We start from the raw sequence: 24523 nt of genomic DNA on the forward strand, positions 1-24523 counted from the left end.
CTTCAGGAGATTTTGTAACCCTCAGGGATGGCTATGGCGATGTCTGGTTCCGAGGAGGGGTTCATCCAGGTATCGGTGAGGAAGGCGATGTCTGGGGAGGTTGATGTGAACAGGTTCCAGAGTTCAGCGTGCTTGTGGACGGAGCATGTGTTGAGGAGGATGCAGCTGAGGTAGTTGTTATGGGTGGCGTTGTTGTGGTGCTTTGTGGCTTGAGCGCAGGTGAAGTTGCACGTCTGGCACAAGAAGGGTCCATGGGTGTGCCTAGGGGAGGTCTGGACACAGGCACTGGGGTGGCCAGGGTTGAGCGAAGGGAGTTCTTCAGCGGTGTCTGGTAGCGTGGGGGGCGCGTGGGACAGGGGGACTGGCGCTAGGCGCCGTCCAGGCGCAGATGGGCTTGCCGCAGCCCTACAGCGGCCGCCATTAAGAAGGGGAGCCATCCTGTAAGGTCCTTGCCAGGTGGCTGATAGTTTCTATTCTGAAATGGGTAAAAGTATTAGCACTTTGTCACTTACTTCAAATTGTCTTAGGGTGGGTTCCCTGTCATAGGCTTCTTTTTGTTTTTGCTGTGCTCTACCTCCTCCCACATGGTGCCAAGGTCTCTTTTTAAGGAGGTACTAAATCCTAGTAGTGGCTTCCCTTTATACTGTTCTTCATTCCATTTGTTCTGCAGCCATATCGAGGAGGGTACGGGTTTCTCCCATACAGTAGTTCAAAGGGAGAAAAGCCAGTGGATTTTTGTTTGTGAGTGTATAGGGCAAACAAGGCCAGCGGGTAGCGCCCTGATCCCAGTCTTTCTCCGTGTCATTAATGAGTTTTTTAGCATGGTTTTAAAGGTCTTATTGTATCACTCCACCAGTCTGTCAGTTTGGGGGTGATAGACGGCTGTATGGATCTGGTGGATACCCAAGAGTGCACACTTGCTTCATTAAACAGGACGTAAATGGGGTACCTTGATCTGTCAACACCTTGTAAGGGAATCCTATTCAGGGGGTGGGGGAGGAGATCATGACCTGGGAGACTGCATGGGTGGTCATACTTGATCGAGGGACGGGCTCGGATAACAGGTCGCATAATCAATGAGAACTAGTATATACTGGTGTCCTCATGCCGAGAAGGGCCAGGGGTCCCACATAATCCATCCCAACCTGCTGAAAGGGGACCTCTATGATGAGTAGAAGTTGTAAGGGGGGCTTTTGGACTGCTGGGGAATTCACCACCTGGCATCTTAGACAGGCAGCACAGAATTGTGCCACCTACCAATAAAATCGTTCAAACAAATATTTCAGATTGTGGGCTTGTCCATAATGATGACCTCTGGCCTGATTATGGGCAAGATGCATGGCCTGTTCACAAAAGGCTAAGGGGACTAGGAGTTGTTCATTGTGGCGTGTTGGCCCACATAATACTCTGTACAATAAACCCTGCTTGATACAGAAGTAAGGGCCTACCTGGTGAGGGTTATCTTGTACTTGCTTCGAGGTGTGCATCAAGGTGCTATTTTCCTTCTGGGCTTTCTGGAAACTCCTTGGAGGAGTTTGGTTCTCCTCTGGAGATGAAATAAGTAAGGTGACAGAGGATTGAGATGTCATTTGATATCCGTTCCCTTCTTTTCTAATTTCTTGTCTTTATTTCCTTTCCCACCATGACCCCTATCTCTATTTCACTGTAGTAGGCCTCTCGTAACCATCCTGACAGACTGGTCTGCTTTGTTACATTGGCCAGATAATCATGAAAACGGGGCAAGTCAGGCCCCTACAGTATTCTCTTAGCTAAAGGTGGAACTACACCCACTTTTTTTGGATCCCCAGCTACTTCTAGGAGTACTTCTGTTCGGGGTTTATTTTTACATCATTGTGCACACACAACACCCGAACGGTCTCCCCTGTTTTGATTTGGCCCACAGGGCCTGGCTCTTTACTTATGACTGTATGAGGACACCCTGTATCTAAAAGGGCATCAGTAAGTCTCCCATTTAAATAAATTGTTTTTTTGTACTGTTCACTTCCTTCCCTGGTGACTAGTATACAATGCCTAGAGTACCCTACCTTCCTGGGTTCAGTGGTGTTGGTTTTAAGTGGACAATGAGGGCTATATGCCCCTTTCTGGACACCGGAAACACTGGGGCCCTTGTGGCTGACCCAACCCTCCCATATTTGGTTCCCCTGGTGGTTTCGGAGGCACGGGCCTAAACACCCCTGGGTACTGTTTTGGGCAGGACTATTGGGGATCTAGATTTAGTGGGCTCTGAAGTACAAGGAATGATGGAATGCACAAGCTAACTTAACTGCTGATTGCACTGCGAGAGTGGGATGATGTTTCACTCAGGACCTGGTGTTACTGGTTAGGGCTTCTAAATATTGCTCTAGGTACATCCTTTCCGTGATGTCTACTTTGGAGGATGTGGTAGGTTGTAATTGCTGATTCCCTAAATCCCTTATTCTGTAATAGAGGGCCCTTGGATTATCCCCAGAAGTTATTTTTTCTTTGCTGAATCGATTTCTGTAATATTCTTGGTCACATCCTAAGCGCTTGAGAATAGCCTTCTTGATATCGGCATAAGGCGTCTCGCCGGTAAGATTGGCTGCTTGGTACACTGCCTGGAGTTCCCCTGATAAGAGCGGGGTATGTATCGGCCACATCTTTCCTGGGGCCATGTTGCCGTTCCTGCCACACATTTGAAATTCACAAAAAAGTATTTGGGATCATCACCCTCTGGGATTTTTTGTAACACAGTTCCTGACGCATTGGAATGAACTCTGGCACAGGAGATGGCATCTGTGAGATGCAAGATTAATGTATCCTGGACCTGTTGATTGGAGGTCAACAGGGTCTCCAGTTCCTTCAAGCATGTCTGGAATGGCTCTCATTCCTTCTGGGCATTTTGAGTGAGCTGTTCCAAGACCATCTGTAAATGGCGGTGACCCTCCACTAAATGGTTGACCATCGCTTCCAAGGTTATGGGTTGTCATGGTGATTCCCTAGCCCACCCCCTCCGTAATGAATACAAACTAAGAACTGGCACTTGCCTGTGGTCACAGCCCTCCAGGATCGTGGCAAGCGGGGCTGCAGCATCCACTCTCTCACAAGGGCTGCTAGACCTCAATGCCTTTCTAGACTGGTGTCTTCCCATGTTCTCTCCTGGGCTCTCCGACCTCCCATCCGATTCTTTCTGTGCTCTGCTCTGTCTATCTCATCTCTGGCCATGCCTCCTTCCATCTGGTTCCACTCTCTTTGACCTCCCGGTGATACAGGGGCTTCTACGTGAACACCTGGGTCTTCCTCCTTTGTGTTTTGGTATCCAACAGCGTCCCGGAGTCCACGTTTAATACCTACCCTAAATCTAATGGCCCTATCAATAAACATCCCATTGTGCTAGCGGCAGCACCTGATGTTCCTGACAAGCTCTTGTTGGAGCTGCGGAATATCTTCGGGAGAATCCTATAGGGATTTTATTAAATGCCTCTCCACCCTAGGAGTCGATTGTGCCTTATAGGTTTCACAGTAGTGAAGAGCTGAGTTGTTCAGCGTAGGTTTAAAAGCCTGGATCCATGAAACACTTTCACTGTATCCAGATAAGGTAAGTGTATGTTAGTTAGTCTAAGTGACGTTCCTTTATATGTGTGTTTATCCTTAAAATTTGAAATGGATCTGGCCCTCCTGCACTGATTTTGAGGTCCCCAGGTCTTGGACACCAATGTTGGGATGTATGGTTAGGTACACTCCCTACTATCACTTGTCCCCAGCATTACTCTGCGTAAACTACCTATTAACAAACTCTGCGTGTAGCCCATGAATGTATTACACAAGGGTGTTTACTGACCGCCTACAGGACTTGTAAGAACAGTCCTGCTTTTAGACAGTCTATCCCAATTTAAAGACATATGGTTGATTATGCTGAACATTTTCCTGCCTGCACCCTCTAAAATTCCATTTAGCTTCATGTAGTTTAATGAGGGAGTTGGATACCACCTTTTTCACAGACTTGCTGTTCCCCTATATAAATGCAGGTACTAAGGACCCAGTGCACGAGGTGCCTTTGCAGACGCACAGCCTGCAATTAGTAAAGGCCACAAAAGCATAAGTCACAGTGTACTAAAGATGCTTTGTGAGTTGGAAATGTCTTTGCGCCTTTTGCAACTCATTTTATATCGCAGAGGGACATGAGAGGGTCATTCCCCTCACCATTGTTCGTCCCAATGGTATGTATCAATGCTTTGTGGCAAGTTGCCAGCAGTTAATGTGGGGTGGCACCCCATAAACAGATTCCACCTAGTGAACGGTGGTGGGAGGCCTGCTACATATTCCCACAAAGCTATTCCCTGCATTCCCACTTTTTTTTGGGGGGGGCGCTGACACTTTGGGTGACCGTGGTGTCCTTTATAAAATAAATTTTTAAAAAAAGTCAAACTGTAGGGAATGCGAATGCAGCAATGGATTTCTTCTGTCATATACAGGCCTCCATCCATGCATTTGCGGGAGGTTGTAAAATTACATTTACGGCCCCCATATTAAATCGGTTGGTAAATCGGTCACATTGCAGAATTAAAGAAAAGCCACAAACCTGTCAGTTTGATAAATTGGTTACTGGTTTGGGAGTTGCCCTGTGCATTGCACCCAATGCTCCTCACATACAGTTACACAATTGTCTACAATTTCCTTGCCATTTCTGAACAATGAGTCAATTCAGCCACTAAATGCGACAGTGCATGTGAATCTAACGAACGTGCTCTGCCCAAAATTGTCTGATCCTTCCTCTTTTATGCACTTCATCAGTGAACCTCTTTCTTTTGAAATATGCTAGAAATTTTGATCAGAGCACAATGAATATTTGACAACGCGTTCCGTAGGACATTAAGAATGTTTGCTTCAAGCTAAAGACAACTAAATCTTTTCTGTATTGTTTAGTACTCTTTATTCATAGACTCCATAACACATGCTGTATGCAAATAGATCAAATCTCTGTTCTTGCAAAACAAGGTACTTGCTGAACTCTTTCTTGTTGTGCGTTGCATCATTTGATGATTCATATCTAGAATAATTTCTTGAAAGTTTCTCTTTCATTTAAACGGCCTTTTCTGTTCTACATTTATTTTTATTTGTGGATCAAGGGGCCTTTAGACACCACTTCTTTTGCTTTGGTAGGGAAGCTATCACCTGTTTTAGGAGTGACTGATGACCTTGATGGTTTGGCACAGGAGGGTAGGGCAGACCTACTTTCTTGACAGGCTGTTGCCCTTGTTTTCTTATTAAACGGTTGTAGATGTTAACTTTATCTTTTAGTTAGAACGAAATGCCTCTATACACCACCCCTAGTAATGGCTAATAAGAGAGTACCTGCAAGGTTGCCATTTACTAAGGATACTTGAACTTCTTTCTCAAATTCAACGCCTCATTCTTGATGCCGTTTGGATGTAATGACACCAAAGACTAGGGACTTGGAAACAATTGTCATTAGTGAACCAAAAATACATCTTGACTTCCAAATCCTTGCTATTATCTTAATGTTGAAAGTAGACTAGCCCTGTGCCCCCAAGATGCAATATCTGCTCATATGTCTTAACAAGAGAGGTTGCATTTTTTTTGAAGGACCCTTCACAATAAGGGTTTTTTAAATGGCACCGCTTGAATAAAATTATTTCTGTGACAAGGCTACTTTACTCCCTTGTGAATTATGTTGACCACAAGAAGCCATCACCTGTTAGAGAGTTATAGAGGTTTTACAGTGTTACAATGCATGATTTTAGCACGCATGCCACTCATTTTTTTTTATATTGGATACACTTACCATGCATCTGCCTTAACTGTGTGTGTGTGTATGTATATGTGTGTGTGTGCACATAGATATATACGCACACCAACACACTTACCCTGCCGTAAAAATACCCTTACAACCCAATATCCTTACCCGGCCCTAAAAATACCTGTTCCACCAATACCCTTACACACCCCTAACCTCTAAAAATACCCTTAAAACCCAGTACCCTTACCTGACCCTAAAAATACCCTTGCAACCCAATACCCTTACCCACCCATAAATCCTAAAAATAACCTTCCCACCCAAAACCCTTACTCACCGCCCTAAACCCTAAAATACCCATACAACCCATGTTAGACCTGACACATGGAGGTACTTGTTCCTCCAAATTTCTCGCTTTTCTCTAGGATATTTTTGCTGGTTCTCGCAACGGGCTAACCAGCCCTCGGCACTTCCCCACTGTAAGCACAGTGTGAAAGTGCTGGTGCCATCCTTCTATCCACCTGGAAATAACACTCGCCCATGGGTGCATACTGCACCTGGGTAGTTTTTCTGTATAGGTGCTGGAGCTGTCATCACTTGCCAGGGTGTGCACTTTTGCGCATGGGTACCTCAATACAGGAACTGAGCCTGATAAAAACAGGCCAGTATTGGTGCATTTGCACCTTTGTGGTGGCTTGAATGAAAGTGTCCCACATGCCCTGTTTAGGCATGGGTGTGCACCAGGGCATGTGTACCTAGGGAGTGCCGAACACTCATGCGTGTTTGCACTACCTATAAGCATAAACGTAATTAGGGGTCACAACTGCAACCCGTGGCTTGACCTTTCCAAACCCCTGGCAGTGCCCTTGTGACCCCTGGCCTCAGAGGTGGCAAATTAAGCGCCAGGAACGTAGTGGCAGATCGTCCTTATGCATGTCAGTTGGGGCTCCACTCTCTGTTTTCAGTCAATTTTGTGTTACATTAATAGTGAATAATATTATATTAGTCACTATTAGTGTAATAAAATTGAAGTACAATTAGTTGGAATATGCCCTTCCATGGCAGCTGAGGTAAGTAAAAAATGCTTTTAAATGTATGTTGTGTGCGTGCTATGTGAGAGAGAATGAATTGAAGTGTGAATGTGTGTTTATGTACAAGTGTGTGTGTGAGAGTGAAAGTGGAGGTGAAATGGAACGAGAATTCACTTCCGCTGCCCCTGTCATATCGGTGAATTGACGTCCGTGTTTATGAGCATTGCTCTACCCATACGGTAACATGGGAGAATGAGTCTTATTAAGTCTGGGTACAATAGTGGAATGCAAGGGAGCAGCCTCATGATGTTTAGTTTTGTTGGACTAAGGATGACAAACCCATTCTTATGGTAAAGGTGGTTTTGTCATTGATGCCCTAGAAATGTCAATTCTGAGAAGTGGGCATTTATAGGTTCTGAAATGATACTGTTGTCTTATAAATTTGGCTTCATGCTATGGTTCATGGGGGTTTAGCACATCAGTGCATTCCCCAGGCAACCGCTATAAAACCTGGTCATCCGGAACTACAGATCCCAGCTATTTGGGGCCTGGGTAGTTTGGGGGGTGATGTTTTTTACACTTGGCCTTGGAGCCAGAGCATGGCCCCACTAAAGATAATGATCTGCATTCCAGAGCCTCCGGGCAGACATGGAGGAAATTTAGAGGAGGCATCTGAACCACATCCAACTTCAGAGGAACCATCTAGTATAACTATGGGTACTCAACGTCTGCAAGGCGGAGTAACCTTTATGGCAATGCGGGACTGGTGCTGCTGGACCACATAGGTACACTGCCATAGGAATCTGTTGTGCCCAGGAGGATAACTTGCTGAGGAAGGGATCAGCCCTTCCCTTTCTCCTTAGAGACTGGCCTGGGGCTGATTGCCTGCTACTGTGTAGCATCCCGAATGGTAACTGCTTAAGGGCTGGTTAGCTTGCCCACTGTTCTCTGAGAAGTCTCAGGGACATCAAAGACCTCCTAAGAGGGACTTACATCGAAGACTGGGACTATCTTGAGAGCGATGGCCTCTGCTGCATCTGCATCATATGGTGTACTTCACCTGACAGCAGTGGCATTAGCATGGCCTAATTATTGTGTCTGGAGACAGGAATTGCCTGGTGCAGAGTTTGCCAAGTACTGCCTGCACTTCAGGTGAGTGGCCCTTCATCATGGGGACCACAGCACGTCAAAACATCTTGTTGGTGTTCACAGGATCACCCCATATGGGGCCTGCTATTGTCAAGTGTGTTGCATTTCCCTCCTGTGAGCCTCGGCTGCATGCTCATTGTGTAGGTTGCCCTGTATATTGGTTGCAACCCTCGGAGGTGGGGATGCAACCTCAGTTATGCTGTACATGGCCTCGTATGGTATGACTGAAAGGTTTTAAGTGTGTGACCGGGTAGTCTAGTGGGACTGCAAGTCATTGTGTACTATACAGTGTGCTTTATTCCAGAACATTATGGAAACAAAGTTCCAAGTGTCTAGTGCTACTCAAGTTGTCACGTGCTAGGCTTTGTGCCTCCCAGAGGGGTGCAGGATTTACATCCTTTGTGAGAGAGTTCGGGAGGGTCTGGTGCGGTTCAAGTCATCACGCACCAGATGTGTGCCTCTGTCCGAGGAGGTACCATCTTGGGAATTGGCTTATGAATAATCATACAGTCAGGGCAGCTCAGGGGTCCCCTGACGTTGTGCCTCCTTTGTTTGGGGGTTCAGCACTGAGCACTTTTCACATGGAATTGAGACCGTCTGGAGTCATTCGAGGCTTCGTCCCCCAGATGTGGTATCTCTTGGTACAGGAGGTGCGGGCCTAGTAACTTGTGTGCAACTGGGAGTGTTGAGGGTGACTCACGTCAACAAGTGTGTGTGTGTGTGTATAATATATATATATATATATATATATATATATATATATATACATATAAACATATATATATATATATATAAATTAACCTACCCCGCATGGTAGTGGAATGCCTGGTAAAAGATATTTAAAAAATGCATGTGTGGTAAAAGCTGTGGAAATAAAGGCACTGTGTGATAATAGCTGCATTATACAGGTTGTTTCCTGACATAGAAGATACACCGGCCAAACAGAATACTATGGCTTTAGTGCACAAATATTCCATTGGCCTCTTGCTTGATGATGTTTTTGCTTTGCTTTTTTCACTCTGGTGCAGCAGAAAAGTTTCAAATTGATTTATTTACAGATCTACTTGTCTCCAAAAAGATGATGGATCTTGCTCTTTTCTACCTCACATAATATTCATGAATAAGAGGAATTTGCGGCTACTTGCACTACGGATGTTGGGTTCATCATCCCACAGCAGGATCCAAGTCAGATCAATCCTTAGAGCACTACTTTTTTATCACAAAATAAATACCTCCACTTCTGGATCAATCTTGTGTTAAACTTGAATTCAGCAATTCTGGTTTTCACTGAACAACAGCCATCAGGAGCTACTGCTGTTGTCTTACACAGATGCTCTTTCTACTCTGAGTGGGATTAGTTAAATAGAGCTAAACTTTGAAAGCCTCTTTACACATACTATCAATCACAGGCATCTCCTTCACCCCCATTGAATCCCCCATCAACTTGTAAAGTAAATTTTCATCCTCAGTCCAGAATTACATAATCAGCACACAACATGCTTGATTTTCTGTAGAGAAGATGATCCTGGTGCCTTCAATTGTCTTTCATTGCGTCCTGATAGGTCAAAGCTGTTTGCAGACCCTCATAATCTGAGTCTAATAGTTCTCCAAGCCTACCTTAACCTAACAATTTCAATCCCTGTGCCACTGGATTGATTGGTTCTCTGGCATTTGTGGCCTTACATTGCAGTTGTGCCGTTGCCCTTCTTCTTGGCAGTCTGCTGCCCCCCTTGCCACATAATACCTGACACCTTATATTAGAACAGTATCAAAATTATCTCCCTCGTTTGGGCTTAGAATCTCTGGTCTAGAAAATAGAAGGTAGACCTAAAATCACAGGCCAAAAAGTAGGAACTTCTGTACATAAATTGGTTTTGTTGCAGATGACATTTTATGTTTTTGTCTTCAATCCAGAAACTTCACTTCCAGCTTTGATCAACAAATTCCTTGAATTCTCTTGAATTTCTGGATTTAAAATTAACTGTTTGAAATTGGTCGCTCTTGTATTCCCAGAGCACTCGACCCGGGGTGCAACCCTTCTAGCTAAGCTCGATATAACCAGATCTCTAACATCCCTTGATTACCTGGGCATCACCATCATGACCTGAATAGACGATTTGTATGCAGCTAACATTCCTCCCCCTCTGGACACTCTCTTCAAAGACCTTTATAGGTGGGATAGTTGTAACTCTCATGGTTTGGCAAGTTAGCCACTATTAACATGAATTTCCTGCCCAGATTACTCAACACTGTCCAGGTGCTCCCCTTGTCGTTCCCACAGGATAAATCTCATTCGCACCAAACTCCTGTCTTTCACGTAGGCAGGGAAAACCTTGACGGTTTCTTATAAATCGATGTGCACACATAAATCGGCTTCCTTAGCTAGATCGTTATATTTGGGCTGCTCAGATTCCCCCCATATGAGATCTAACTAACCTTACCTCTGGGAAGCTCTGGATACGAGATGAGGCACACTACTCAGATAACCTCATACATATATTGCTTTGGCTACCATATCGCTACCACCATTGGTCTGCTCTATTGCCTTCCATACGCATCACTTAGAAATACTGGTTGGCCAGCGTCTGCAGTTGTGGGTTGACGACTTATCCCTATCCGATGTCCCCAGTCCTGAATTAACCCCAATTTTCTTCTGGGACTGAAAGATGAAGGCTTTTGCAGATTATTTCCACAATAAAAGGTACACCTCTGCCCTCTAGGGCCCTTACTCGGCACTTTGCTTTAACTACTGACTGCCCTTTACACATGCTACAATTATAACACTGGGCATCCTCACTCTGTAACCGTTCTTGCGCCCAACGGGCCCTTATGCCTATGGAAGCCTAACCGAATAGGAAATGTATTACTAATTTTTATGCTCTTCTTAATTCTTTTCCTCGGGCCTGTAATCCCTGGTATGCCTCGGACTGGGAAGAGAAACTGGGTGTTATGCTAGACGATACCTCATGGTCACATGTCTGACCTCATGGATCAAGGAACCAGCTGCAGTTTTGCCAGTCTGCCTCCACCCACCCCCCTCCTCCTGCCACCTCCAAACCTTCACACTTTGACTCTTCCCCACCAGAGACCAGTCAGAGGCAGGGTTTACCATCACCTGCTCTACTGGCAATCCATCACATCAGACAGGTGGGTTCTGCAGATAGTCTGAAGGGCTACTCCCTACCCTTCGCAACCTACCCTTCCATCCATGCCACTGTCTTATGATCAGATGACAGAGGATCACTTGGCACTTCTTCGAGAGGAAATTACGGCTGTCTTTGCCAAGGGAGCCATAGAGAGGGCCCCTGTGCCAGAAGTAGGTTGTGGTTGCTATTCCTGCTAATTTCTAGTACCCAGAAAGGACAAGGGCCTATGTCCTACCCTGAACCTATGATTCCGAAATCTCTTTCTTAAGAAGAAGTTAAAAATGCTCACTTTAGCTCAGGTTCTATCTTGCCTGGACCCAGGAGACTGAATGGTATAATTTGACTTGCAGGACACTTAATTCCCTATTTCTGTCCTACCTGAACATAGACTTTACCTGCATTTCATGGTAGGCCACAAGCACTTTAAGTTCACCGTGCTCCCCTTTGGCCCTACCAGATCCCCTCGGGTGTTCACCAGGGTGATAGCAGTGGTTGCAGCTCATCCACGCAGATCAGGAGTTTCAGTCTTCTCTTATATCGACAACTGGCTGTTGAAGGCGAGGTCGCCCCAGGATTTTATTTCCCACCTCCAGACTATGGCGGACCTCCTGCATTTGTTGGGGTTCACTATATCTCAGACGCATCCTTTCACCGAAGCTGTTCTGGAAACTGGAGTTTCAGGCTTATCCTCTCGAACGACGAGTCCAGAATATTCAGGCTATGATACCGATATTCAGCCTCTAGCCTGGATTTCAGTGAGAATGGCTCTGAAGCTGCTGGGCCTCATGGCCACCTGCATCCTGCTAGTGACACGTGCCAGTTGGCATATGTGGGCTCTGTAAGGGGACCTGAAGTTTCAGTGGACACAGCATCAGGGGAATCTCTCTGATATGGTTCAGATCTCAAAGAGGACTGTGCGAGATCTGCATGGTGGTAAGCAAAAAACAATTGGGTCAGAGGCAGATCCCTTTCCCTTCCCCAACCCGATCGGATTGTAGTGACTGATGCATCACTTCTGGAATGGGGCAGCCATCTGGGAGAGGTGGAGATCAGAGGCCTCTGGACTCCGGCCTCTGGACTTCCCACATCAACTTGTTGGAGCTCCCGGTGATCCAGCTGGCATTGAAAGCATTTCTTCCCACTTTCAGGGGACAGATAGTGCAAGTGTTCATAGAAAGCACCACCACCATGTGGTACTGCAACAAGCTGGGTAGGGTCGTAGACCCTTTGTCAGGAGGTGCTGAGCCTCTGGGTGTGGCTGGAACAGCAGGGCATGCCCCTGGTGGTTCAACATCTGGTGGGCTCGCTGAATGTCAGAGGAGATGAACTCAGCCTACAATGCTTAGTCGATCCCGAATAGCGTCTCCATCCAGAGGTGGTGCAAGGTCTCTTTCAGCAGTGGGGAGAGCCTTTGTTGGATCTGTTTGCCTCCACGATATCAGCAGCACAGTGTGTTGGAGTTTCCAAGGCGGCAATCCCCCGAAGGCGCTGTTCATCTTGAGTGGAACTCAGGCCTCCGGTACGTCTTTCCACCCAAACCACTTCTGCCCCTAGTTCTCAAGAAGATCAAGAACAACCGGGCCCAAGTAATCCTTGTGGCTCCGGACTGGACAAAGAGAGTTTGGTATTCTGAGCTATTGAGCATGGCATTTGATCCTCCAATCAGACTGCCCCTTCAGGAGAATATTCTGTCGCAGAAGCAGAAAAGGGTTCTGCACCCAAACCTTTCCACTCTCCACCTTCTTGCATGGAGATTGAGCGGCGGCAGTTGACAGTGGTTGACCTTCTGCCCGAAGTTTCTAACGTTATCTTGGCAACCAGGCATCCCTCCACCAAAATGGTATATATCTCTTGTTGGAAGACATTTTGTGGTATGGTGCACAGACAAGACTGTTGAACCCCCCCCGCCCCTTCTGCCCCGCTCTCTGAGGTTCCATTGTTTATACTTTCTTTGGCACAGCAGTGCTCTGCTATGGGCACTCTCAAAGGTTATTTGTCTGTAATTTCTGCTATTTTGAGGTTTCCTGATCAGTCTTCTTTTACGTAGGTTCCTTAAAGGTCTTACACATATGTTTCCTCCATGCTCATTCATTATGTCCCAATGGGATCTGAATTTGTTTTTGACATTTCTGATGTGCACTCCTTTAAAGTTTCTCCACAATTGTTCTCTCAGACTTCTCACTTTGAAAACAGCCTTTACTTGTGGCCATTACATCTGCTAGATATTGTCTCTACCAGATAAGGAGTTACTCAAGGTAAGTAACTTGTCCATTTGGATCCAGCCTGTGACCTCTTCCATTTGCTCCATCTATAAGGAGAATAGCTCAATAATTCTCTTGCAATGGTATCTCACACCACTCCAGTGGGTGGCTATTTGTGGCTCAAACTTGGAGTATTGGCATTGCAAGAGTAATTGAGGCACGATGGCAAGCATGTGGTGGTTTTGTTCTAGAGTCCAGTTGTTCTGGACAGGGATGCTCATCATATTAAGGCCAGTGTAAATATCACCCTGCCCATGGACATTACTATTTTGCTGTCGGTGGCATGTATTACCCATTAAAAACTCTTTGGGGCCGACTTCTTACTCCATTCCTCCCCACTGTATGAGTAAAAGTTGCTCACCATTGGGTGCCCCCACGATCCAGATGTGGTGGTCCACAGTGTGGTCGCTATACTTGATGAAACAATTGGCAGCTGTGATAAGAGAAAAGGCCCTAAAATTAGAGAAACTATGGGCACAGTTTCATACATTTATGAAAACCAGGGCACAATTGCCCTGGGTCCTGCCATCTTTCTAAACTTATACAAACTTCGGACCTTTGCGATCCAAACTCCTCGGAGACCTCAGCTCTGAAAGAAGATCCCACATCTGTGTAATTGCAGCTCTGATATCCATACTATATCAGGGAGTAAATCATCATGTTCCTCCACCTTCCAGATTCCTCAGGTGAGCGCCATTGATTGTGGGTGGTGACTAGCCTTAAGCACCCCTTGGTGGAAAACCGCCACATAAACTAGTGTTACTATCAAAAGCGATGCTTCTGATCTACTCACACAATCTGGAGATTGTGCTATCTTGCTGTCTGTTTTTCTTTTCTACCTCTCCCTTTTTTTTCCTTCTCTGCTGCCTTACTGGTTTAGTTTCTCTGTCATTTTTTTTTCTATTTGTCCTATAATGTTCTTGTTAGATTACATTAATATTAACAGTGGTCGTAATCAATCCAGTGCACTACATTCCGCTTCTGGACGTTCGCATTTTGAAAATATTGCACTTCTATCTATATTGGGTATTTATTCGACATTTGTGTGATTGATGGATTGTCTATTGGACTCCGAGTATTGAAATGTACCATGTTTGGTTACCCTTCAGCTGAGTAAACCTAATGAATAATACTGATGACATTATTAGCCCTTACGATGGACCATCTAAGGATAACTGAAAAGTACTTTTGATTGAAGATTACTCTGATATCTGTTGCTGATGATTATTACCAACCTGAATGCTAGATGCACTGTATCCAGATATCCGTGCATTGCACCTCTTGTTTGCTGTTGTGGAACTTAATTAATAAAAACATATTTAAAAAAAATTTAACTCTCGCAATCCACTGCAAACCTGTTAACACCATCATATTAGCACACTAACTCTTGGCTCCTATTAGGTTGCTAAGGGACCTTCGAATGCCTAACCTTCCAAACTGAGTTAATTATAAACTGCATACACTCATCATGAGGTTTTGCAGCTGAACTCCCTTACATTTGCACTCTTCGTTAGGCGAAAGGATGGGCTACAAGGCCTACTGCATGAAGGTTAACCTTTTCCACAATCTGTAATGTTAACATAGTCTCATTACAGATTTCTGCAGACTCCTTTGATCATTCCTCAAAAGGGTGCAAGATTCCCCTGTTCGCATACCAGTGAAACAAAGCAAAGAAACACATATTCCTCTGTCTTCTTTCGCTTGCTTACTTTATACTAACACCGTGTTCAGACTAGTCTGTCTTAAATAGAAGTGATCACTTTGCCAGGTCTCAGTCGCCATGCCAAAACCAACACGGTCCATCTCAAGCCTTGAACTTTGGTGCTCCTCCCTGGCTCCAGCAAGGATTCCTAAAGCTGAATTGTCTACTAAAGAACATTGATATTTCTTTGTAGCAAGCCCACCCCTGTCCGTTGTGCTACCTTTATATTGTGCGACAACTACCTGCATTTTAGGAAACTGTTGCAGGTACCAGTTTTATTAACACCACATTTTATAGCCGACTGAATGTCAAGTTTGCCCAAAGCTAATCGGGATTATTGTATTTACAGTCATCCCTATTTAAATATTAAAGACACAATTCCTAATAAATAACTTTGCTTCACATATCTATTGTATTTACTTTTTATTTGTTCTTGATATAGCACAGCCTTGCCCTCCAAAGTAGGCAGCTGAGAACTTCACACGATAGGGAATTATAATAAATATTGTTTGATATGAAAGAAGTGACATAGCAAATATACATAGGGGAAGTGGAACAAGGGTTACTGTATGGGTTTCCAGCACCCGCAGTAGTTTACTTCTGAGATGCAGCATTAGAAGCATTTGTGTTGAGGAAACCACATACCTGGTGAGGGAAATTTGCTTGGAAAAGTAGTGATTTTTGTAATGATAATCCGTCGTGGGGCATATTTTCATAAATAATATGTAGTTGAGTGGAAGATTTTGAGACTGTGCTGGAATTGAGTAAGTGCCTGGAAGCTGATACTTTGGGTTTCCTTTGAATGTGCTAAACGAGGTGGGCAATCTAATGTTTCATATGAGATCATGCATTATTTTGAAATTTGCTAAAGAAAGGGAAAGATCATTCAAGTTGATTGCTTGCATGATCTTAATTGGAGGAGAATGGTTTATCAGGGCCTCTTCATACATGGAGTCTATCGGTGGCAGATGTATTTTGGGAGATTGATAGGTATGACTTTGTAGGCCTTTGAAAAGTCATCAAGCCTCTTCACTCATCCCACTTCTGCAGCAATTACATGGGGGGACAAAACATAGTGAGTATGACTTATAACTATAACAAATGAGTTAGAAGGCGACAATTCATTGCACACTATTAAACACATACTTGTGTTCTTGTTTTACAGGGCAAATATATTCGTTGTTAAGCAGTATTTCTCTTAACTGAGTTTTTAAACTATTGATACTGTGTGTCATTGCTGCAACATAGTGTGCAACATTGCTGGTTATTTTCCTAATCAATTTGTATGTATGGACAATATGTGTTTTTCATAGATCTGTTTCATTTCAGTGTATGTTTGTTGTTTTTGTATACACTATAAACAAAAAGTACAAAATGACATAATTAAAGCTACTAGTCAGTCATGCGTAGGAAGTAATTCAGCAAAATAATATGGCCAAACGTGCAAAATATTTTACATGATGAATTAAAACTGAAATTACAAAAATGATGATTTAAAATACCGGTTGTTTCCAGTTAACTCTCTGAGTTTGCATTTGTGACATGTGATCAGTGCAAATCCTGGCATGGTCCACTCCGCCTTCCGTCTTTCTATCTACCATAAATTGAGTATCATTGAGCTAGGTAATAACAGTTGTACAACAATGCAAAATGGCAAACATTGGCCTTTTTGAAATTTTTAATCTGCGAAAAACGTGACAGATGTATGCCTGCCACATTATTCCCACCCATTTGTGCCATCCTTGAAGTCACACCTCCTGTTCTGTTTAGGCACCACAGTATATATTGGGTATTCACCTGGTGTGTGTGTGTCCTCAGTGGAGAAAGACCTTTCTTTTCCATGCAGACAGTAAAACGTAATAGTGCACCTATATGTTGTTTGTATTTTCGATCAGAAGCAAAGTGACCTTTACTTCACATTTCTTGCCCTAACTCCCCCTGACTGAAGCAGCGTACGTTTTATATTTGCATGTCTACAATAAGTATCTTTTAAATGTTATCTCCATGCCTTACTGGCATCAGAAAGTCTTACCTTGCCAGGCGCCAATATTGGCATGACTTTGACTTTAACGTTCCAATTTTTTCCTTCCAAAGTTCTAATCAGCCTTCTTGTTTACTATAGCAACTGAAAAGAATGGCCATCAGTTTAGTGTTAAATAGTTTTGAAGGAGTCCAGTGGTGATTATGAAGAATAGAGGCCTTAATAGCCAATCCAAACTATTCTTTGAGTTCTTTTGAATGAATGAAGTCTACTGGAATATTATTATTCTGGAAATACTTTAGTTGATGGGGAACATCTCTGTAATCTCAGACTACTTTATTATATGCCTAGCGGAAGGATCCGTGGTATACTATAATAAAATTGCACAATAATGGTACTGATTAAGATTCATTCTGTCCTGTTCTTTGAAGAGGTAGATTGTAGGACTTCTGGTGTTGCTCGCTTGTATCTTTAACAGTATTTGCAAAGAGAATACAAATATTTTGGATGGAATGAACAGCTAAAATCAAACGCATTCAGCATTCACATATTAAAAATGTTCAGTGGGAAAATGTTGACTTAATTATGTTAGAGAACAACAGAAATAAAATAAGGTTACCTTTGAATAATTAATACATTAGGAAGCAATTGTTCTGACTGTGTAATATAGGTTATAATATTCTGTACATTGACCAGTTGTTTAAGCTACATCTTAGAAACCTAACATTTTTGACTAATAGAGAATTACACTGGAATACAGAGGGGGTCATTCTAAGTCTGGTGGGCGGCGGAGGCCGCCCGCCAGACTTCCCCCTCCGAAATACCGCTCCGCGGTCGAAAGACCGCGGAGGGTATTCTAAGTTTTTCCCTGGGCTGGCGGGCGGTCGCCAAAAGACCGGCCGCCAGCCCAGGGAAAAACTCCCTTCCCACGAGGATGCCGGCTCGTAATCGAGCCGGCGGAGTGGGAAGGTGCGACGGGTGCTGTTGCACCCGTCGCGTATTTCACTGTCTGCCAAGCAGACAGTGAAATACTTGTAGGGGCCCTCTTACGGGGGCCCCTGCAGTGCCTGCAGTGCCCATGCCAGTGGCATGGGCACTGCAGGGGCCCCCAGGGGCCCCGCGACCCCCCCTACCGCCATCCGGTTCCCGGCGGGCGGACCGCCAGGAACTGGATGGCGGTAGGGGGGGTCGGAATCCCCTCGGAGGATTCAATAGGGCGGCGGGACACTGGCGGCAAACCTAATAAAAAATAAGGTGAATATGAACAGCCATGTTCTTTAATTTTACATATCGGAAATGTCAGGTGAACAATCCTTATTAAATCTTACAGCTGGTACAACAAAATCAGTTTCGGGGTTTTCATATCTCTTTTTAGTACAAACTTAATCAAATACACATTTGTGGTATGGTCTCAGCCAAGGTATCATAATCATGCAGTCTGTTTTACAGTATAAGACACCTTAATTGTCAAGTATGAAGAATTTGTTACTAAAGTGAGCTCTTTCTTGATTTACACAGTATTATAATTAATACTTCATGGAAAAACCCAACCACATCTGAGGCTTCTACAAACATATTAAATGAATGATAGCTGAAGACCAGTATAAGCTGAAAAAACCTTCATAACAGAAACTCCAGATGGTCCAAGAGGATTGCTAGAGGATCTTTCATATTGTTTAGCTGCTCTTGATAAAGGTGAGAGATTTCTCTGAAGTAGCAGGATTTTATCAAATAATCTAACAGCTCCTTATTAATTACTTATTAAAAATGAGCCGCCTCTTATTAATCCCGCAGATCAAGCCAAGATTCTTCGCTTTGACCTATGTTGTTTGCGCTGGCAATGGAACCCTTTCACTTTAGAGGAAGGGGCTACGAGAGGGATATGTGTAGCTGATAGAACATGTACCATCTCTCAGTACTCAGATGATTTGCACTGTTCATGAGAGAGTGAAACTCATGACTGATTCAAACGATAGATAGCCTGTACGTCTTGGTATTACAGCTAGCTGGAACACATGTTCCTTCCCAAATGCACCAGTGTCTGGAGACAACCCACCTGGACCAGTAGACATGGGTGTGACCTGGGAAATTGACAAACGTAAACACCTGGAGTTTCAGATTTACCCCTCTGACACTGATTTACTAGTCTGGAACCTGGGTAGATTGTTAGCTTCACAAGGGCTGTTGGAATTCTGTAACACTGTACCATTACTGCCAATTATCAAAATAGCCGTTGTCAAAATGCTTCTTGCCGCACCAGAAATGGGTCAGACAAATGTTAATTGTATGTGAGGTAGACTGACTTTCTTGTCTGCAGATAAAGGAGACATTGCAATGATAACCAGAACAAGACTACATTGGACAGCATTGAAGTTCTGAAAGAGAATTGAGATAGTGACAAACCTATACCATTATACACACCTTTACTCTCATTGATAAGCTTACCTGTTTCCTATGGCCACTTTCTAGCCAAACTAGATACATGAATTTAGAGCAGGGGTTGACAAAGTGAGTCATTGTTCTATTGCAGGACTATTGAAGACAATGAAACAGGTGGCAGAAGATGATGGAATACCAGTTGGTCAGTTCATAACATGTAAAGATGCAGTGGAATAAGGGTGAGTCAGAACCCACAAAACATTAACTATTGCACCCGTTACTCACCCTTGTAGAAAGTGGACATCTAATCACATGGTTAGGCCAAACAACCTGTAACTAATACAAGCTCTGAATGTATGAGATTTAAGTGGGAGGTAGACCTGGGAATGGAACTGACCAATGTGGATTGGGAAAGAACATTATAATACACCCATCTAAAACACCATATCAAATGTTTTCAAAGAAAGTACACAATTAGAACTTATCTACCCCCGATACTAAACAAAATACATACATAAACAAATTTGTCATTGTCATATCCTAGTTGTGCACTCCAGGATGCTGACTTTTTCATATGATATGGAACTGTCCCACTATTAATGAATATTGGAAAGGGGTTAACGAAACTATGGACTCTTGTTGAATAAGCTGGGAGGTACGGTTCCTTTGTGGCAGAGCCACTCGTGCAGCTGCTGACACACCCACAAAGACGCTCACAGACCCACTCAGGCTCATGCATCCACTCACAGACCTACTCAGAGACTCATGCACTCACTCGCGCACCCATTCACAGATCCACTCAGTGACTCACATATTCACTCATAGACCCATATTAACATTCAAACACCACTTACAGACCCACCCCCTCTCACACACCCACTCACAGACCCACACACACTCACTTATGCATAGACCCTCTCGCACCCACTCTCGCACCCACATAGACCCTCTCACACCCAGACACAGTTACACACACTCTCACACCCAGCGACACTTTCTTACCACACCTATTCTCACACCCAGAGAGACGGAACCTGTGTGCGGCGCAGGGTAGGGTGGTTATATGGGGTGTGGTGCAGGGCCTGGCCACAGGCCCTGCGGCCAACCCCTGCTGCACAGGTGGTTGGATTAACATATAGTAATTTAAATTACTTTGCGTAAAAAACAAAAAACATAGAAATTCACTGAAAAAAACAAAGGTTAGGGGGATTTTATAGTTCGGAAATAGATTTTTTTTTAAAACAGACATTCACTAAAAAATAAAAACAAAGGTTACAGGACGTCATAGTTAGGTTCTGAATTTACTCACACAAAACCATAGAAATCCAGTAGGTCTAGTTAGTTATTTCAAGTAACAATAACTCAGTAACTATAAGTTGCGCCCCCGCCATGCACAGTTTACTCATCAATAATTTCACTGCAAATGTTGCAGTGATATAGATGTCATGAGTGATGTAATATGTGGATTAATTAGCAGTGCATGGTTAGGGCGCGAGTTATAGTTACTGTAGGGTACGAGTTATATTTACTTGAGATAAAATATAACTGCTGAATTTCCATGGTTTTGTGTGTATAAAATCTGAACCTAAATCTGATCCTAACTATAACGTTCCTGTAGCCTTTGTTTTTTCATTGAATTTATAAGTTTAAAAAAAATATATATTTCCTAACTATAATGTCCCTGTAACCTATGTTTTCTCAGTGAATTTCTGCGTATTTAATACTATTTCCTAACTATAATGTTCCTGCAACTTTTTTGTGTGAATTTCACTGTATTTTAAATACATTATACTACGATTTGACCCATAAGTTTACTAGTATACATTTTCACAAGTTTATAAATACATTTTCTACACACGTTCATTCTTATATATTTTGAAACTAAAAATGTTTAAATTAGGGTGAGGTAACCCTGTATAGTCTTTCTATAAATGCAATGCATCGAGTCTTTCTTTTTTTACAATTAATTTTATGAATCTTCGGATCTCTTGCGAATCCTCAGACAAATAAGGGTTCTATTACACACATTCAATACTAAAACAACAATGCATTTAATACAAACGTACGCTATTGCATTTTGTCTAAGTGTATTACTGCCTGTGTGTGAGTGGCTGCGTGGGTGTGTGAGCGGTTGCATTTTGTGGATCTGTGAGTTGGTATATGAGTGGCTGTATAAGTGTGATTGGCTGTGTGGGTCTGTGAGTGGTTTTATGGGCCTGTGAGTGGGTGAGTGAGTTGCTGTGTGGGTGTGTGAGTAGGTATGTGTGGGTCTGTCTGTGTGTGGGTGATGTGATGTGTGTTATTATTATTATTATTTTTTTATTGGGGTCTGGATCTGTGGATCCACCCGTTCTGAGAGGATCTGGGTGGATCCATAGAACCTCACGTGCTTTACAAAAAAAAAAAGGTTTTCGACAATTGTTTTCCCCAAGAGTGGTCCCTCACAGTCCTGATGAACAAAATGGCAGCTGCAACTTTCCTCTCAGGTTGTGGTGAGCCAATCATGGCATTGTTGTTGGCATGTGGATCTGCATCACTAGATATACATAAATCTTTTTACTTTAATAACCTGAAATCTGTTTAACAGATTTGGTGTAGTTTCTTTAAGCAATTCAGACTGAGGTTGTGTCTAAATTCCGTCTGGCAAAATGTATGACGAAAATACGTTTTGGGACCCATCCTATCCCTTTTTTCCTTGACCCACGCCTGACCGATCATCTCAAAACTTTTGAGAAAGCAGCTGAAGTGATTGGCAAACTAGTTTTGAAAAGTTCTGAAGATTCGGCAAACAGTGTCAAAGTTATTAGTAAAACAAAAAACACTTTTTCTATGGAAACTGACAGTAGGTAATATTAAATAAATATATCTGTGTGTATGTATATGCATGTATGTGTGTATATATATATATATATATATATATATATATATATATATATAGTTATACCTAAAGCTGTGACCTCACTGGCCATTTTTGCATTAGAACTCCTGTTCGACCAAAGCAGTTGCGGAGAACATTAAAATGCAGCCTTTAGCAACATGGTTTTAAACAAACTTGAGAGATTTGTACTGGCCTTAGCAACCAAAGCCAGAGAGGATGGCAAAGCAAACAAATAAGCGACCCTTGGGAAGTTACATTATCCTCCAGTGTCTAGCGACATCACACTGACTAGCAAAAGAGTACGTGCATTGTTCACCTTTACTAGATGGAAGAAAAACGTCATGCAGTGTATTAAAAAAAAGCATATTAGTAGTACGGAAAGCTGTATTACAGGAGTACTCTTTTATTTATTCTTTACATGCCTTTGTGAATTTGCCTGAAGCAAGCAACTCTTTAATAATAAAGGTAGAAAAGGGGCATAAGGGCATAATCATTTCAATTTTTACTACTGTATTTGACTAGTCGCATCGTATTTTAATTTTAGATGTATTGGGGCCAGTTCCCAAAGGCTTGTATGAGTGCGTAAACAGTAATACAGGAGTACTACTTCATATATACCAGAATGTGTTTTGGAATAGGATCCTAAGTTTTAGCATGTCTTTTGGGGTATTATATGGATTGTCTATGACAGACATTTACCAGGATCTATGCAAAACATGGGCTACTTTAATTATTTTGTTGTATATGAAGAGACCAACGTTAAGAGAAAAAAAGTGCTGACATGTCAGTCTGAACAATAGGGGTTATCATTGAAGCATCCTGGGACATCAGCTGTCAAGTCGGAGATCTAGGACCAGAAAATAGAGATTTTAAGTTAGACCTAAAACCATATTGCCCCATTACAATTATAGGTGTATATCAAACTCTTTAAGAACCATGTGCCCAAGGTAATATATGTACACTGCAAATCGGAAGCTATATTTAAATATTTGATTACATTCTAGAGCAGTTAACATTAGTGCTTGGTTCTGTAAATAAAAAGAAAAACGTGCAAAAGTTTTCTATTTCTGAAAAAGGACCTTTACCGCAAGCAATTATGCCAATAAATCATATGCTGCGTTTCGCCGATGGCTTGGATGATGGAGTCTTGCAAATTGTTTATTATTTGGCTAGTGGATGTTTCCCAGGCGCTTAAGAGAATACCCTTTGAACCTAGATCATCCTTTCCTCTGGCAAGGCAGTTGCGCTTCAGCAGCCATTGGCTTAGCAAATGCTTGTTGTATAAGGGTATATGTACTCTTCTACTTTGCTGCGGTTCACATTTGTTTGCTGCTCCTATTGGAGAAACCATGTCTTTTTTTTGTTTATAAACCAAGCCCTTTTGTGACGCTTTACAGTATTACTTGCATGCTTCACAGTATATCGTAAAGGTAGGTGTTGAGTATGGGGAATTTTAAAAAACGTATTTGTCTACGTATCTCACTTTTCATGGGGCTCTTGCATGTGGTAACGTCTCACCTGATAAAATTGGGGAACATTTGCTAGCATTTACCACTCGTTAGTGTCAATTTAATTGTATATCTTTTTAACTGGTGTGCATGTTTAAACACTTAACATTAGAGGAGGAAATGGGGGTCTCCAGATTCTACATTTGTGGGCATGCACAATTGTCCCTTGGCTTTCGTCGGCTGTAAACGAATGGCCCAGAAGAAACCATCTGGGTCCAGAAGCTACCATTGTGCTTTGGCCTGCTCATTCTTTTAGTGTTTTCGCCACTAGGTTTTCATCACAAGCTACCTCTGACCAGATCTAAACCTTGAAACCTTCTTGGAACATATACTTGAGATTAACTCTGCTTTGAACGAACTGAGTGTCACTTGTTCCACTAAGACAGGATCTCTGTATATGTGCCAGTCAGGTCGACTTGACTGGCTGTTCATCCTAGTCAGGTCCACTTGGCTGGCTGTTCATCCTAGTCCCACTTCTTTCAGGAGTTTTTTTAACTATTCTGTACCCCCTCCCATCGTAAATGCATATTTTCAAGCCCCTTACTTACAAGTTGACATTTACTCCTCTTTTCCACCCTCAAACACTTTGTATTTGCTATTTAATTCACGTTGTCTACATTTGTGTTTATTTCAGTAGACTTGTAGTGAATCCTAGTTTGTTTTAATGGGATACAGGAGTTAGCTTATCCTTTGTCTTGCAGACTCGTGTCCCCGTCATATAGTGACTTTTACCCTACTTAACTTGCTCTGT

General features: G+C 43.0%; 1 long non-coding RNA gene across 2 annotated transcripts in view; it reads left to right on the forward strand.

The window, feature by feature from the left end:
• The window catches only part of LOC138245585 (uncharacterized), a 94953-nt gene that overhangs the window by 51402 nt on the left and 19028 nt on the right, over positions 1–24523 (forward strand). Inside the window, exons 3-4 of one of the 2 annotated variants that reach the window (XR_011194144.1) lie at positions 18526–18702; positions 19538–19627. The exons of the other annotated variant lie outside the window; for it this stretch is intronic. This is a non-coding gene — a long non-coding RNA (uncharacterized lncRNA). Of the gene's footprint in view, positions 1–18525; positions 18703–19537; positions 19628–24523 lie in introns of those variants that run through there. 2 annotated transcript variants of the gene reach the window in all.

Source organism: Pleurodeles waltl, chromosome 7 (genome assembly GCF_031143425.1).
Source record: "Pleurodeles waltl isolate 20211129_DDA chromosome 7, aPleWal1.hap1.20221129, whole genome shotgun sequence".
NCBI classification, from domain to species: domain Eukaryota; kingdom Metazoa; phylum Chordata; class Amphibia; order Caudata; family Salamandridae; genus Pleurodeles; species Pleurodeles waltl.